At 36.3% G+C, this 18160-nt stretch overlaps 1 long non-coding RNA gene across 1 annotated transcript; it reads right to left on the reverse strand.

Moving 5' to 3' along the window:
• Positions 1-6949: 6949 nt before the first annotated feature.
• LOC104693119 lies at positions 6950-17738 on the reverse strand. Its single transcript, XR_752479.2, has 3 exons — positions 17483-17738; positions 12465-12536; positions 6950-7170 (listed from the first exon to the last, which is right to left on the reverse strand). It is a non-coding gene; the product is annotated as an uncharacterized LOC104693119 (long non-coding RNA).
• Between the last annotated feature and the right edge of the window lie 422 nt (positions 17739-18160).

Genomic DNA, 18160 nt, shown 5'->3' on the forward strand with positions numbered 1-18160 from the left:
TCAATTGGCCCCCCAGTTCCCTTTATACATGGCTGCTTTCTAGCCACTCTTCTCCCAATGTATACTTGTGCCCAGAGAAAGATGACTTGACTGATTAGGAGACTATAAAAGTTATGTTTAGGAGTAGCAGCTACAAGAGCTACTAGCACTGTTAAAACAGGTGAAAAGAAGCTCGAAAAGGCAGTAGTAAAATGTAGAGCATAAAAATAAGAGTTATTAGAGCTGTGGGATAAATGTTGGTGCAAGAAAAAATGGGTATAAAATGACTATGAATAAAGTTAACATCTAAATTTGAACTTTCATTTAATAGCAGAATTGCTGAGACAAGAATTGGTCTGTTTTATTGTTTCAGTGTAAAAAGATCATCTTGAGAGCCTTCACATGGCACGTACAGGACAACCAGTGGATAACAGCAAGGTACCACAGGTTTATGAAAGGCGGCTCCTGCCTGACCAACATGATCTCCTTCTATGACAAGGTGACCAAGAGCAATGGGGTAGCCAAGGTCTGTCTGGAGACAGTGACCCACACCTCTTGCTGGTATGCAGATATGACTATAGGTCAATAATTACACTATAAATAGTGGACAGCTCAGGGCCCTTTGAGCTTTCCCACACAACCATGGGCTACACACCAGGATCTCCCCTTTAGCAGTGATGCCTCTCAAGTTTATTCCTTGAGGCTGAGAGATTCCACAGCAGATCCTTGGTAAGAGATTAACAGCAGGCTAAACTTTGAAATCTTAGCTGAGTTCTATAAAGAAATGATTTTGCACATCTAATCCTGTAGACATAAGCCTTTGAACAAGTTAGGGGCAGGTACTGGATCCAGCCATACCTAGGTCCCTCCCAGAGAGGGAATTTAAAAAGCAGGGGGTTCCTTCCAAAACCTCATGACTTAGAGGGTCTTGTTGATAGTTTTATCTGACCCTATATAGTAAATAATCAAGTGTACCTGGTCATCAAATCTTGTTAAACTTCTGTCTCATTTACCATTAAAGTTGTTCAACTCGCTGTTTTATATCAATAAAGTAAATTGTTGCTTTGCTCTTATGAGTGAAGTGTATCACTCCATCTGTAAGAGCCCCTCACTACAAGAAAGGCAAAGCAAGTGCAAGTCCAAAGCAAGTCCAGAGGAGGACAATGGAGCTGGGGAAGTGGCTGGAGCAAAATGAGGAGCATCCGAGGGAACTGCAGTTGTTTTGCCTGGAGAGAGGGAGGTACAGGGACACCTTATTGCCCTCTCCAGCTATCTAAAAGGAGAATCCAGTGAGGTGGGGATCAGTCTTTTCTCCCAAATAGCAAGGGATAACAAGATGAAATAATCTCAAGTTGCACTAGGGGAAATTCAAATTGGATATTAGGAAATATCTCTTCACCAAACATATTGTGAAGCATTGAAACAGGATGCCCAGGGAAGCAGTTGGGTCACCAGCCCTGGAGGTATGTAAAAGATGCATAGCTGTGGTGCTTAGGGACATGATTTAGTGGACTTGGAAGTGCTGTAAGTGGTTGGACTTTGATCTTAAAGAGCTTTTCCACCTAAAGAATTCTGTGATTCTAAGTACAGATCTCTGCTTAGATACCTAAAGACAACTGAAAGCAACCATTTATTGCTGATAAAAGCTCTATGCTTTGTTTCACTGACAGAAAGAAAAGACCAAGATAAAGTGGAAATCAATCACTCAAAAAATCTAAAGCACAAACAAAAAACCAAAACAACCCAAAACAGACAAAATGAAGCTTAGCTTTGTATTTTGCTTGTATTTTTTATCTGAATGGTAAAACAAGTCTGCTAATCATTGAGATATAAATACGAAATTTCTCCTGAAGGATAGGGTTACATCATAACAAACATAGAGTTTGTGTTAGTTAAATCTATTATTTCAGAAGTTCAATTCTATTCTTACTCTATGGACTAAAATAAAGGGGATCAAAAATATCAATAGACTAGGAAGGCAATACACATTCTGGTATTTGATACCAGCATGCAAGTTTGCCAGAAATGTTTGGGAGGAAATTTGGCTGTGCTACATGATTACTATTTGGTTTTCTATTTCCGTGTGGGCTTTGTTTGCACAGCTTTATAACAGGCCTAGTAATACAGCACACCAGTAACCTCAGATAATTTATACATAATTGAAGTCTTACCCTAAAATATTGACTGTAACAAGCTCATCTCAGTGTACTTATTTCAGAATATGAATTACAGATATCATTAGTTCTATTACCAACAATTTATGTTTCAAAAGTTGAAATAACTTTTTTCATGTGTCAGACACACGTGGGATACTTTATTTGCTTACTTAATACTTCACAGAATTTACATTAAAAATAACTTCATTTTTTAAATCATAAGATAGAAGAAAATTGTCTAGTAAAAAATAAAATAGAAGGCTAAAAAGAATAAGTCCCTCATTCTCAGAAAGAATGGTAAAAATAAGGAAAAAAAAGAATTGAATGCTCACTATAAAACATAATCAGCAAAAACAAAGAAATAATTATGTCAGTTAACAACAAATAAACCTAAGCAGAAGAAAGGACAAAAGTACCTTAAGCTACTCATGTAAGATTTTTTGTTTTTTACCTAGAAGTGGACCTGTAAAAATATACTGTCTCAAACAAAAGAGAAATTTGGGGGTTATACCTAGATCTAGTTAGCATCTTACTGACTGCATGCCAGGCTTTCTCCAGTGATTTTTCCTTAGTACCCAGTGCTGACTCTGATCGTGTACATTATCAGAGAACAGCTTTTCCAGCAGAGCTTAAGTGTTCCACAGAAAAGAAAAAGAGTAAGAAGAAAGAGGGGAAAAAGAAAAAAGAGAGAGAGAGAAAAAGGAAAGAAACAAACAAAAGAAAAGGAAGAAAATGAAAAAAGAAAAAAGAAAAAAGAAAAAAAAAGAAAAAAGAAAAAAGACTGAGTATTGAGATCCTTGCATTGAGGATGGGAATTACATGGGGAATCTCAAAGAAGATGGCCATGCATTACATGCCCCAGCAGCCTCACCTGCATCCTCCAGCAAAGCATCCACCCCTGCTCTGCTTGCCTAGATCATGTTCTACGGGACTGGCCCTGTCCATGACTGCCCTCAGCCTATGCCAGGGTCACCCAGAGCTCCAGCTCAGCTCAGGGGGCAGCCCTGCTCTTTGCTGCTCCCTGACATGCATGACCACATGACCAGGATGTGTACGATCCATTACTTAAACCACATGCGAAACATCTCCTGCTTATCCTCGGTATGCGCAACAGATTCACATGTGACCATTTCTGTATCTCCACGAACACTTTATAGTGACTGTTTACAAGGATCTCCTTTACTCAAAGTTTGGTCAGTTCTGCACAGGAACCATTTGGGGTTTCTGAAAAGGTCAGGTTTTTAACCCAAGATGTGAGTCAATACTCTGCACATAAAGACTGGTACGGACGAAATATTTCACCTGGGAGAATCATAGGGAGAGTTTGAAATTCTAACCTGGAGAGGTCCTCTGCAAATTAGTCATAGGCTTTGTTGGGAAGATGACTAAGATTTCAGTCAATAAACTTTTCTCCAGTCAGTCCATTATCACAACTATGCAGATAGCTTCACAGGGAATTTCTGGACCACCCCAAAAATTAATGACTTAAGTGCATTGGGTGTGCACAAAAGCTCAGAGCTCATACCCTCTTATACAGCAATTATAGATTAAGAACAAATTTGAGTCTAACTTGGAAATTATATTTCATACCTGTTCACAAACAAGAGAGAAACTAATACATGAAGTCTTCTGCTGATGCAGTGGACATGAGAATAGCAGAATTGTAGCCACGAAAGTCACAGGAACTGTGAAATGGTACAATGTAAAAAACAACTATGGTTTTATAACACGAGATGATACAGGGGAAGATCTATTCATCCATAGAACTGCCATTAAAAGGAATAACCCTAAAAATTACCTGCAAAGTGTAGGAGATGGAGAAGTTGTACAGTTTGATATAGTGCAAGGAAAGAAGGGTTTACAAGCAGCAAATGTTACTGGGCCTGGGGGTATTCCAGTCAAAGGCAGCCATTATGCACAAAATTATAAACAATATCCATCCCAGCAATTTCCCTACCCACAGCCTACTTCCCCCTTTTACCCTATACCCAATATGAGCCCTTTCCTAAGTTTACTCTATCCCCAGTTTATTCCTAATCCGTTTTTCACTCCATGGCTTCCCTATACAATTCCCTTTCCCTACAATTCCTCTCCGATGCCAAGGGGGGATGAAAAGGGGGAGGGAAGAAATTAAACCCTCTCCTGCCTCAGTTTCCCCACAAAGCATGCCCAGAGAGTTCTGTCTCCCTTCCGTCAGCCCTAAGATGTTCCACAGAATCTGTTTGGACATTTAAAGACTCAGTAGGGTGGCTTGTTTTGTCTTGAAACTGTTCTTGTTATGTTTATCCAGTTGTTTTCATTCTCCTTTTATTAAAATAAAACGGGTGAGATGTTGGGGTCCCTTCCCCCCTGCCATGGAGCCCTGGGAGAGGGGCCCTGGGGGGGATACACGGGGTTTCCCTGCCCCTGGTCACCTTTGTTTCCCATTGGTTGGTTTGTGTTCCCCGGTGTGGCCAAGGTCCCTCGGGTCCCGTGACTGCGGAGTTCCTGAGCGGAGCCCCGGCCATGCGGCTGGAGAAATAAACATCTCTGAAACATCTACCACGAATCTGTCTTTCCACAGGACTCCTGGTTTGAAATATGCTTGTTGCAGTAATCCCTGCTGCGACACAGAATGATAGCAGCGTAACTGTTATCATCTGACTATATCATATATACATAACTGAATATATCTCCTCACAGTAGCTGAAAACAATATTGGATATACTGAAAAATAAGACAGGAGAAACACCTACCTGCCTTGAGTTTTCCAGGTCTGCAAGGACAAGGCTTGCTTTAACCAGAAGCTGAAATAACATTCTATTGAAAACAGTCCCTTCAAATAAATCTCATGGTTCCCTATTGCAGGGCATTTTTGGTCATCCTCATTAATATAAAACTTGACATAAAATTACACTAATATAATTTGTAGTTGTCCATCTTAAAAAAAACCCCTAAGCCCTGCAATACATTGAGTTATTACCACCTCACTGCATTTACAATGGCAATATGCACAGTAATGGTTTTGTTTTAAACAGAAATCATCTGAAGTACATTATTCAACAACATGAATTCAATCATATAAATATTTAAAGATGGGCATTTATTATAGGTATGAGTTAATGAGCATAGTATAATTAAGGAGCCTTTGTTTAATTACATATTTAGATGCTAGACAATATCTTACTTCCCAACTGAACTCCTGAAACATATATACGCAATTTTAATTTTAGACTTAGAAGCATTTCTCCCAACAGATTAGTTTTAAATGTCAGTGTTTCAGACTCTAGCCAAATGCAGCAAAAGAAAATGTGATAATAAGAGATGTGATGGCTGTACAGCATCTATAATGCATTAATTGACATCACCTTATAACATTTCTTACATGCAATACCTAAGTAGGACTCAGAGACTTTGTAGTTCCTCTCAGTTGCTAATTGTTAAACTCATAATGATTTTCTGGGTTATTTTTTCACCATAATTCTTTTCCTTGGAGGTTCCATGGTACATCAACCATATTTTTGTAATTCTGTAAAGTAGTATTCTCGTATTCATTGTAGGAAATTTGAGAGAGATTGCAGGGAGATCCTTTGGTTCACAATGACCACTCGTACTTCCGCATTAGTTCCTGTTGGGATGTGATTCAGTTGCCTAAAAATAGAGATGTCAATTTAGGCTAGTGCGTTTTCAAAACTGCATTTAATCATGAGATGGCTGCCTACAGGCAGACATCCTACTTCCCTATTTACACAATGGAAGATATTATGGATAGACAGCCTTCAGCTGGAGTCATTCAGGTGACTCAGCTTTATCAAGATGACAATACAACACCATGAAGGGAAAGTGCTGCAGGGCATCACACTAAAACCTCCTATTCCTACTCATTCCCTCCACATTTCTGCTCAGTCTTGCGCCTTCTTCAAATCCATCATTACCCTGCTTTGCAAAACCCACAAACTTTGGAGGTTTATTTTTCCTTCTCTGCTAGCAAGACCTCTTTCCCCTAACCCCAGATGAACTACCTAGAAAGTAGAAGATTCAGTTTTCATGGACAAAATGCTGTCATCTCTCTAAGAAAATTCTGAGAGAAGAGTCACAACTTCTAGTCTTACAGAAGCAGAAAGTTTGCAAAACCCAGCACACCTGGACACCATGGTTCCCATCTGTCACAGCAAAAACCAATTAGGTGGATCATGCAGATATCACATATGCTCAGCCAATAAATATTACAGTTGCTATCTATAGTGCAGTGTGGCTGATGATTTAGCTTCTTGCTCTAAGAGCACACAGATGCTGGCAGCTGAAGATTGCTCCCTCACTGACTAGAATGTAGGATGGTAGTGTTTTCCCACTTTGCCCTGTAAGGTGGAAGACTTATAATATAAGACACAGACGAGGAGGGGGGCTAAGCAGGAATAGATGGGATTGTCAAAGGAAAACATATAAAGGATGTTCTGCGTGGGCCTGGGAGGATATACAGACACAGTGTCCTCTTCCTTCATTGTCATCACATTGTGTACATGATAAGGATATAGGAGTCAGAAGTACTGCATGCAATACTTACTGCAAGAATTCATTACTGACAGATTTCTACAGTAACACAGTCTCTTCACAGACCTGACAGCCATGCCTGATCTTTTCTGTAGTGGTGTCAGCATTCATGTGACCAGCTAAACTGCTCAAGTTCCATGCATAATCAGTAATATGGACCAAGCTCCCAGTGGCACATCACTGTGGATGGCTGCCCACAAGCCTCAAGAAGCCTGTACTGATTTAATCTACCCTAAGCAGGAAGTGTTTGCTTCAGGTGGTCAGCATCATAAGTCCTTCATCTTCAGCCCAAGTTTACATGAGTTCACTTTCTCTTGCAACAAAACCAGTCAAAATATATAGTAACACAAGGTACATGTTTATTTAAATAGACAGGGAAGTAGATGTCAGAGGCTCAGACACAAGACTAAGAAATCAAAATGTTACTGAGGTAAATCCCAATTTATGTCTTTTCTTTCAGTAGCTATTAGGAATTGAGTCCATATCCCTCTGACATGTGGAATACCTAGGGAATAGAAAAAAAAGGCTTTATGAGAGATTTAATACTTCTATAATTTTTATCCTGCTCACAATCCTTTCCTCACCATTAGTCTAAATTTTTGGAGTTTGAGAGTTGAATGGTATTGTGTCTTTTTCTGATCACTGCCTTCAGTTGCCAAATTCAATCTTGTACAATATAAAAAAGAGGAGAAATTTTCAAATTAAATTTCCTTACACTATTAGTGAGTACACCAAAGGGATATCTGAGATAAGAACCATGGGAGTCACGTACTGAGAGGGAAGTGCTTGAAGCTGGATGGGAACTCTTTGTGCTTTATAACTGTTCATTCAAGGATCCATTCCCATGCCTGTATAAAACTGTACTTCAAAGTTTTAGGGCTCTAGCTGAATACATAAGGGAAGTACACATGGCCTTTATCAAAAGGTAGTCAAAGGGAGGTACAACATTTGGCCTTCATTTGGAAGCAGCTGATTTTGCACTGTTTTGGGTATGTTACTTCTGTTGGTTCTGTTGCTAGACTCCAGATGTAAGTAGACATAACCATAAAAAGATAATTTTGATATTATTCTATGTCACAGTACAGTATCTATATCCTGATATATATGCATAATATGATAATGATGCAAGATTTTCCACAAATTCAGCCTTTGATATAATTATGAAAATTAAAACAAGTTAAAAGTGTCTTTAATTTCAAGCCTATGGTAAATAACAGTCTGTGTTGTAGAGCAGTTCCAGTTTCCAGAACTCCACAGCTTTTCATTTATAGAACTTGTACCAAAGTGAAAAAAAAGCTGGAAAGCATTAAAAATGAGCCCATTATTAACTCTCAAGAATTTCCTTTCTAAAAAGCATAAAGTAATATCTAAATAGCCTACTAGGAAGTTCGAGGGAAGAGTGGATGGATTTTTGCATTTAGATCCTTCAGTCTACAACTGTCATGACACAAATCCTTTTCTTTTCTTTTTCTTTTTCTGTGTTTTTTTGTTTGTTTTTTTTTTTTAATCCATTAATTCCTGGCATCATCTTAAACTGGAGAGGGGCACAGATTACAATGACATCTTTGCTCTTCTACTAATAATCAGTGAAAAAAGGAACAGGCATGAATTAATTCACAAAAATAAGTTTAATAAATGCAGATTTTTCTTTCATATATCTCTCCCTTTCCTTGATTATCTGCCTTTCCTTTGTAGAGCCTTTTGCCAATCTGTATGCAGGGATTGATACCAGAGAAAGGTTGCTAAGCAACTTAAAATGAAAATCATATAGTGGACTATCAGGCATTTCTAATGAAGCCTTCTTGAGCCATACCTTAGTCTTCACACCTCACAAGTAAGCCTGGGATTACAAACTGGTGTAACAGATAGGAAGTGGTTTCCAATTAGTACACCCGAGTGTACAGGGAAGCAGCATGCCAGAAGGAAAGCTATTAATGAGAGCAAGATACACACTTAATATTCAAGGGCATCAGACTGAGAAATCACAGAATGACCAGATAGAGAGGTTTATTGAATGCACAGTTGTGAAAGCTGCCTAAGCTTGAAGTAAAGAGTTGAAAAGTAAATGGAATGGTAAACAACATCAGTAGTGAAGCCTTGGGTTGCATCTATATATTAAAGCTCCTGGAAATGCTCCTGGACAGTATTTCATATTCTGTTAGTCTGTAGGAATGATCCCTGAAAAGCTTGTGCCAGTTACAGTCTCCTAAAGCGTTTCTTAGGACATTTGGGGAATTAGCACTGACTATGGATGACCCCCAAAAGGCACTGTGGATGTATTCATGATGTCCTGAAGCATAAGGGAGTTTAATAGTTTAATGGTATGAATGCAGGGTTTTTCCACAGAGTTGCCCTTAGTAATAGACAAAACTCTGATTCACTGTTAATTTGTTAGCATAGGCTGAGCTTGTGAGGATTCAGCTGTGCTTTTTCAGCCTTGACAAATTTCTTGATCCCTGGATCCTGGTACCTTACCCAAATGTTCTGATTTGCATTTTTATACTTTCTTATTTGACATTCAGGAACTTTTGATCAAAACTAGAATCTGTAGTTTTCTGTGAATCATTTTCTGAGTTCAAGTGATACATATATGCAGTTTACCAGATTGTCCATATCTGCTGCTTTACAATATAAAAATTGTTATTTGAATAATTCACCACCTGAATTTCAATTATTGAAAAAGTCTTATTACTCAGTTATATTATTCTGTGTATTTCCTTCTCTTTGCCATGTTACTTTGGCAATTATGACTATGCATAATGCCTATTGTGTTCCTGTGGTGAGACATCAAATGTGCAGGCTCTTATAATTTTGTCACTGATTAAATAATACATAATCCCTGCAGGAAACTTGCAGGATGTCTCTCATTGTCACTGCTTCTGTTTAGTTTCCTTACTCTTTTAAATCTTTCCCTGTCTTCCTACTCACACTCTGAGTAACCAGTTTCTGATTTTCTTTCCTATCTGGGTTTACCAATCTTTCTCTGAATTGGATGATTTTTAATTAAGCCATGCAAAGTTAAATAATTGTAATAGAAATAGTGCTAAATTCAAAAATGTAATATATTTTGGGGGTTTTATTCAGCAAAGAGATAAAAGATGTGTCTTCAAATCTTCCTACGTAAAGAATATCTTGTGAATATCTTGAAAAATGTCTGTGTGCAGGTATTTTGCAACCTCAGTTAATGCTATAGTCATTGCTTTGGCAAATTTTACAGAACTGCAGCATTGTGGGTTTTGCAGTTTATAGGGAGGAGTTTCTAGGTGTTGAGAGTGGGCTTCACCTAACTTTAGGCTTCACCTAACTTTAGACATCTGAAATTCATCTAGGTTTCCTAAATAGTCAATAGAAATACAAATACCTGCACAGAACAGGAGGTGAGATTAATCTTACCATATATCTTTAAAGGGGATATCTACATGTGAAACAGATTATAGTCAGAATTCTGTTCAGTACAATCAATAGAGTTTAGAGAGTTGATAATTTTATTCTGTAATATATATCCACAGAGGCTGAAGGGCTCTCCATGCTCCAGTGCCTACCAGTCTTCTCAATTATTTCAATCCTTGAGTTGAATCCTAGCAGAAAAAAGTTTTCTCAAGGTGAACTTTACCAAAAGAATCAATGTTAGGTGGAACAAATTAATTACTTTTCTGTCAATTTAATATAAAGGGACCCTAAAGATTAAATATATTTACTTAGGTGAGAGAAATCATACTTTGTAGATGGCATGAGTTGCACAGTATTGATAGCAGAAAGAAGCAAAAAAGCATGTAAATTAATGTGTAATGCAGTCAGCAGAACTTAAAGAAAACCAGTGAAAAAATATTTGCTTTATATATAAGATGAATCTGACATATATGTATAGAGTCCTTAATTATGTTTTTTAATTCACATTTAGAATACGAAGGAGGATAAGATTATGATATAAAGAATTAATGTATTTTAGTATTTCTTTAGAGACATGTACCCTGTGGATACATGTTTAGCCACCCATTAGCTTTCCACTGGCAATTTTTGCATTTTTAATTGCCTTTACAATCTATAATTTAATGCTTTTTGGATAAACAGGTGGGGTTTTTTGCTAATATTTGCAAAAGCTTTTTTGTTTGGAACACTGGCAAAAATTTCCAGAAATGGTCTAATTGACTGCTCTGTCATTTGTACAATATTATAAAACAATTGTGGTGTTGTCTATAGAAGACAAGCCCACTAAATAAGAGTATTCCCATTGTACTTCTCCACTATTTCTCCCGTCATTGATCAAAACCATTTGTTTTGTTTCCAGAATCCCAGAACACACTTGCACTTTATCAAACCAGAGCTTCTCATCCAGACTTTTCAGAGCAACCTGCTTGTATGTCTATTTCTGCCATCTTGCTCCAAGGGCAGTTATCCCACTATTAGAATCTAGACTCGAAAAAATAAGTACATCTCCTCATCTGCTATCTGGTTCTTTTTCCTGGTGAATTAATTTGTAATGCCCTGATACTGACTGCTATAGACTTTGGTTTCCACTATTCTTCAGAAAAGTCAAAGTATTTAGAAAAAAATGCCACCTTTAAAAAGCAATGTAAGGAATTCTGCTGTAAATAAATGGTTAGTCTCAAGTATCTAGGAATAAAGGGGTACAATGATTACTTGGTCACATCTGAAAAAGGTGAGAATTTTAATTTCAGTGAGTTTTTCACTAGTATTCTAGACGATAGTGTCCTATGGAAACCAAAGATTCTGAAACACCTTTCTCTTTAATAGGGTTTCTACCAAATCAAATCGTATTTAGAGCTATGAAAACAAAAATGCCCAGCTAGTAAATTGTACCTGTAGTTCAAGGTTGAAACATGCCTTCTGTGAATTAGTTTGTTTTTGAAAAACATGACATTAAAAATGTGTTTCCAGATAGTTGTTTGGTGTTGCGTTCTAGCCACTTACTTCTATAAAAACTGTTGTGAATTTTATATATTTCCAAAATCAAAACCTAAATATCTCCTGATAGGATTAATTAACATTACAAATAATAAATAAACAAGTTTTGTGTTAGGAACAAAATAGAACAAAACAAAATAAATTAAAAAAAAAAAACAACTCAATCTCACAAACAAACAATCAAATGAAACATTTTATTCAGTTGCCACTTTTTCACTTATCTTCCACAATGTAAGGGTAGCCCTTGGCAGTTTAAGGAGTAGAAAGTATCCAAGTCTATTTGAAACCATATTGCTTCTGAACCTATTTTGGCCTGAATATTTTTTCTAATATGATTTTCTGTACTAAGTAAATAGCAGTGCTTTCTTCTATTGTAATTGAAAATACTACTTGTAATATTTCTATGGTTTTAAGCAACTTAAATTGTGCAGGATGGTTTGGTTACAGGAATAAAATATTTATTTATGTATATTTATATGTGTCTGTACATTATTCTACAAATCAGGTGAGGTTTTTTTTAATTTATTTCAGATTTTTCCTACACTCCAAATTTCACTACTACCTTTTGGCAGTAACTTTTAAAACGTATTGCTGAAGAAGCAATTCTCACAACAATTCCTAACAATTTACCTTTGAAAAGTGGAGAACTTAATTTTCACTGAGTCTAAACATCCAAGATTAAATAACCAAATTTTCCCACTGAAAGTCAAGTTTTTGAAAGGGTAAAATAAGGACATTATGGAGAACAATATTTATTCTACATCATTCATTGGATGTATTGGATATTGTGATAGATGACCTTACTGTTTCTAGTGAAATCTTTCTAGATTTTCCAAAGGAAAAGAAAAGAAGGATGGTGGGAAAACCACTTACCTTTAAGCAGTTGATAGGCAAGTTCCTTTAGTCACTACTTAGTGCCTCTGCAATCTGTAGCATAAGCTCTCCCTATTCATAAAGAAAATAGAAGACATGAAAAGACCTGGAGAAGGTTATTTAAATGTATGTGCTCTTAGTCACTACTTAAACTAAGGTTAAAATGGATCTTCCAGCTCAATAGGTTTCTGTCAGATGAAGACAAACAATTGTAGTGATGTGATGCAGCCCAGCATCTGCTCCATTCTCTTCACTGATCAGCTTTTCAATAGATTATAATTTCTACCTGAATTTATAGTGCATTCTTTGCATAGATGTTCCATATGCTTTAATTTGCATATTTATAATAATGGCTACTTTTTTATTTTGCAAGATAGGAATTAAGGACAGGGTACCATATATGCTCAGCATATATTTTCTTACCAAATTACTTTAAATTATACCATGGTCCATACATTTTAGTAACTTGCAAGTACTAATCCAGAAGGCCTGATAGGAACTTTAATGTACTGCTGGTTATTTAAGTGCTTCCTGTGAAAACTGCTGTAGTTAAACTAAGTGCCATGAAAGGTATTTATTTTCAGCTTTTCTGGTAGTATTTATAGTTGGCAGAAGCACTGCAATATGATCTTGAAAAAATATACATGACATATTTGCACTATTACCTTTTAATTAAAACCAGCTTGCAATTTCATTTATTGCTCATATTATTTCTATAATGATTGATGTATTGATTTTCAAGAGGGTAAATTTATGATTTGTCCATTCAAAAGTATGTGTCTGTAATTTAATTAAGTGTGTATTTATTGCATACCTCTTACAAACAAAGCCTCTACTGGACATTTTTATGGAGCTGAGGAATCAATATATATTTCTTTCACTGTATTTGTAGCGATATGCTTCCAATATCGACCTCCAGAAATCCAACAAATGAACAAACCTGTTCTTTCTTAATCTGAACTCTGTTTGCTCAAACTGTGTTTTTGCTAATAACACTTAAGAATTTTCTAAGTTCATCAAATCAAGTTATTCAGTTGGTAATTTCGGAATGGGTTTCTCACCATGTTGTTGGCTACATTCCACATCTCACAAGGGTCTTGTAAAGGAAATGAGCTTAGGCAAGTTTCCATAGTAGATTTCTTATCTTATTAGCTGTCAAAATGTCTAGAAACAATTATTATTATTATATTAAATTTAACAATGTTTGTAGAAGAATGATATTTGTAAAAATATAAACTGATAAAAGAAAATCTATTTTCAAGGTTATACCTAAAATTTACCTATACAGATTGGTATTATCTAGACAGAAACCAAATGTATTTGTGGTAGCTGATGCTTGGAGAGCAAGGTGTTGGTTTTAATGAGAGTTTTTCATATTTTAATGAATCCAGAGTTCAATAATTGGAAAAATTAAATGTAGAGAGATTTCTTGGAAAAAAAAGTCCTTTAATAAAAAATGCATGCCATAGGTGTGTAATAACATGCCATGGATGTCTTTCTGCAAAAGATGATCTGTTGTTGACATAATTATTCTTTAATTGCCATAATATTTAGAAAAAGAATTGTATGTAAGCAGCCCAAATGGTTCACATGAAGGTGTAACAATTTTTACCAAATATTTTATTAATTTTATGAACTTCACATCCAGGAAGAATACCCCTTGACTCTGAGAACCAAAACATACTGAACAGAAAAAACAGTCCCTTCTTTGAGACCCAAAATCACACAACTGTTTGAAGAGGGAAGGAATATGTGTGTGTGAACAGGAAGTGTACTCATCCACTCAACAGACCTAATATTTAGTAACCAACATATAGTAAGTGTGGATGTGTTCCATTTTCTGATCTTTATTTATCTTTTTTCAAAGATAAATTGTTTTTAGAGATTTTCTAATCAGCTGAAAAACCTTCCTATGCTTCTGTGAGATTAGAAATCTCCATGAAGCTTAATATATAATGGTAGTCCTTTGTACTGGATGTTGAATATTTTGAATATTATATTTTCATCTGCATAAATTAATTTCCTTATTTTGGAAATATTTTCATTATCTAAAGTAGTAACTTTTAATATGTATTCTCAGAAGATATGTTCCATAAAAATTGAAGTCATAATCTGTATCACAGAAATACAGATAAAATCCCTTAAAACCATCTATTCCATAATTTTAATTTTGTATTTCTGATTTTTCAATATCTAACTCTAATTCTGACTTTACAATCACTGTGAAATGCTCTATCTTCACAATTTTATTTATCCATTTTTATACTTAAAAATGATATTTAGGGAAGAGTCATTAACTGTAACTACTTAATGGTATGCAAATTAATGTCAAAGAAGAAAGAAAAGACAAGAAAAGACAAGAAAAGGTGAGAAAAGATGAGAAAAGAAAAAGACCAGAAAAGACAACTCAAGAAAGAAAGAAAAGAAGAGAGAAAAAAAGGAAAGGAAAGGAAAGGAAAGGAAAGGAAAGGAAAGGAAAGGAAAGGAAAGGAAAGGAAAGGAAAGGAAAGGAAAAAAGGAAAGGAAAGGAAAGGAAAGGAAAGGAAAGGAAAGGAAAGGAAAGGAAAGGAAAGGAAAGGAAAGGAAAGGAAAGGAAAGGAAAGGAAAGAAAGAAAGGAAAGGAAAGGAAAGGAAAGGAAAGGAAAGGAAAGGAAAGGAAAGGAAAGGAAAGGAAAGGAAAGGAAAGGAAAGGAAAGGAAAGGAAAAGGAAAGGAAAGGAAAGGAAAGGAAGGAAAGGAAAGGAAAGGAAAGGAAAGGAAAGGAAAGGAAAAGGAAAGGAAAGGAAGGAAAGGAAAGGAAAGGAAAGGAAAGGAAGGAGGAAAGGAAAGGAAAGGAAAGGAAAGGAAAGGAAAGGAAAGGAAAGGAAAGGAAAGGAAAGGAAAGGAAGGAAAGGAAAAAGGAAAGGAAAGGAAAGGAAAGGAAAGGAAAGGAAAGGAAAGGAAAGGAAAGGAAAGGAAGGAAAGGAAAGGAAAGGAAAGGAAAGGAAAGGAAAGGAAAGGAAAGGAAAGGAAAGGAAAGGAAAGGAAAGGAAAGGAAAGGAAAGGAAAGGAAAGGAAAGGAAAGGAAAAAAGAAAAGAAAAGAAAAGAAAAGAAAAGAAAAGAAAAGAAAAGAAAAGAAAAGAAAAGAAACTCCCAAGTGACAGAACCCTTAAAAATTATAAAACTCTTGTATGTACAATATTTAAGTGCCAGGCCTGTTACTAGAAATAATACAGCTATTTTGACCATATATGTAAAACCGAAACAGTTAAACTCATTGGACTGCGATTTCTCAGAATCAATACTGTCTGTTATTATTTCTATCTTAAACTACTTACTGCTACTGCACAGTATGAATATTATCATAGAATAATAGAATGGTTTAGGTTGGAAGGGACCTTAAAGCTCACCTAAATGAAAGCCCCCTGCCAACTGGCAGGGACACTTCCACTAGGCTGGGTTAAGCTCAAAAGCCCTGTCCAGCCTGGCCTTGAATACTTCCAGGAATGGGTCATCCACAACATCTTCCAGTGTCTCACAACCCTCATGGTAAAGAATTTCTTTTTAATATCCAAACTAAACATATCCTCTTCAGGTTTTAAAGCCATTAACACTTTTCCTATCACTACATGCTCTTGTGTAAAGCCCATCTCCCTCTTTCTACTAGGCTGCCTTCACATACTGAAGGGCTGCTATAACATCTCCCCAGTCTGCTGTTCTCCAGGCTGAGAAGATGCCTGCAGAACTGTGGCTTTATTACAAGTCCCCTGTGCTACTCTGGGGCTTGGACCAGTATTTTTATTAGAACTGATATGTGATGGTCAGCCACTGTTTATTGTTCTTCATTGTGGTACAGGCTGATTGCTTTAATAAAGGCACACTTGAAATGACAAGAGCTAAATTTCAAAGCAAAATTAATTGGAGAAAGAATCCTAAACCTGTGGCCAGTTACCCCACCCTGTACATTTATTGTTAATTACATTTCTTGCATATGTTATGATCCATGAAACAAAGGAAAGTGATGTATACTACTTAAGACAGATGTTATATTTGCTTACTGGAATATATTATTGTGGTTATAAAACAATATCCTGAACATTAAGAACAACAGGATTATATCATGAAGTAATGAAGAGCTTTGGTTTAAAGTAAAATTCATTTTAAGGAAATGAGTTTGGGGGCTAGCACAGCAAGATCTCAGAAATGCAGTGCTAGCTTAGTTCTCTGGTTCAGAAACAAGTGAAGCAATTCAAGAATGTCCTTCTGTGAAAATAGTTTACAGATCCTTCTGCACAACAGTTAACAACCAGGATCAGGAATGTGTGCAAATAAACTGCCAGCCACTACAAGTTTGCCATCCATGGCAAGGCAGCTCAGACTCATAGCAGTGGTTAGACTCATAGCTGTGCCTGTTAGAATAGACAGAAAAGAATGAAGAAAAATATTTTTTCCAACTAGTTTGTTTCAGTATTGTTACAAAGACTATTTTCCTGCCCTCAGGAGACAGCAAAAACTGTCAACAACTGCAATGCTTCAGAACTGTAAATGATCTGAATCACAAATACTTATTTTCAAATAAAGTTTAAAATGTAAGTCATAACTATAAAACAGATAGAGCTATTTAAAGATGAATGTACTATACACACTAAAATATTGCCAGAGATAATTATTGTGTCCCAAGTCTGTTTAAAAGTCTAGAGTTCCTGGCAAAGAACTTGTACACAACTGAGGTACCTAAATGATATTCTCATTTCAGATTAATTATACTCTTCATTCTCACCACCTCTACCAACTGATTTCCATAAATCCTTAGCAAACAGTAATTTTATTTTTTACTTCTGTGAAAAGAAAAAAAAGTACAATGACAAGAGTTATTTGCACTTCCAATTTTCTATAATACCTGAACACCAAGCCTTAAGAACTTTATATTGAATTTTATATCATATAAAACTAAATTTTGAAGGGGGGGGGGGCAGGAGAATGGGAGCCTCAAGCTAAAGCATTTAGGCTTCTAATTCCTATATTGTCTCTTTACTTACCTATGACAATAACTGGAAAGAGTAGATAAGAGCAGCTCTTTGACATTTGCACATACTCTTCCATTATGTGGTAAAGGTCAAGGATGGCTTTCTGGTCCTCCCTCCACAAGCTGCAGCTTCCTTCAAGGCACATCCAGCTGCTGTGGCATGGAGTCCTCCATGGGCTGCAGTGTAGGTAGCTGTTTCTCCATGGTTCTCCACGGGCTGCAGGGAGACAATTGGCTTCACTATGATGTCCTCCAGGGACTGCAGAAGATCCTCTGCTCTGTCAACTGGAGCACCTCCTCCTCCTTCTTGTCTCACCTTAGTATCATAGAGAGCTGCTTCTCATACTTTTTTCCTCCACTTGTCACTGCCTACTTATATGTCATGTGCTTTTTAAAATATATTTTCACAGAGACTGATGGGCTCAGTTACAAAAATGTGTCTTGCTAGAAAATTACATGCTATACAAAACCATGATTTTTTACAAAAGGATAGTGGAAGTATAAATATAGGTCTAATGAACTGGAACATCTACAATACTTCATTGCAATATGACCCATCATTTTGCCTTCTTTCTCCTTAAGGTCTGGAAGGAATACTTGGCATAAAACAGTGTTGTTTCAAGGAAAAGATTTTTTCAAGATTATAGAGTGTATGTTCAATTTTCTGTTGAGAAAAGGCACTTTGTCTTTT

Source organism: Corvus cornix, chromosome 1, assembly GCF_000738735.6.
Source record: "Corvus cornix cornix isolate S_Up_H32 chromosome 1, ASM73873v5, whole genome shotgun sequence".
NCBI classification, from domain to species: Eukaryota; Metazoa; Chordata; class Aves; order Passeriformes; family Corvidae; genus Corvus; species Corvus cornix.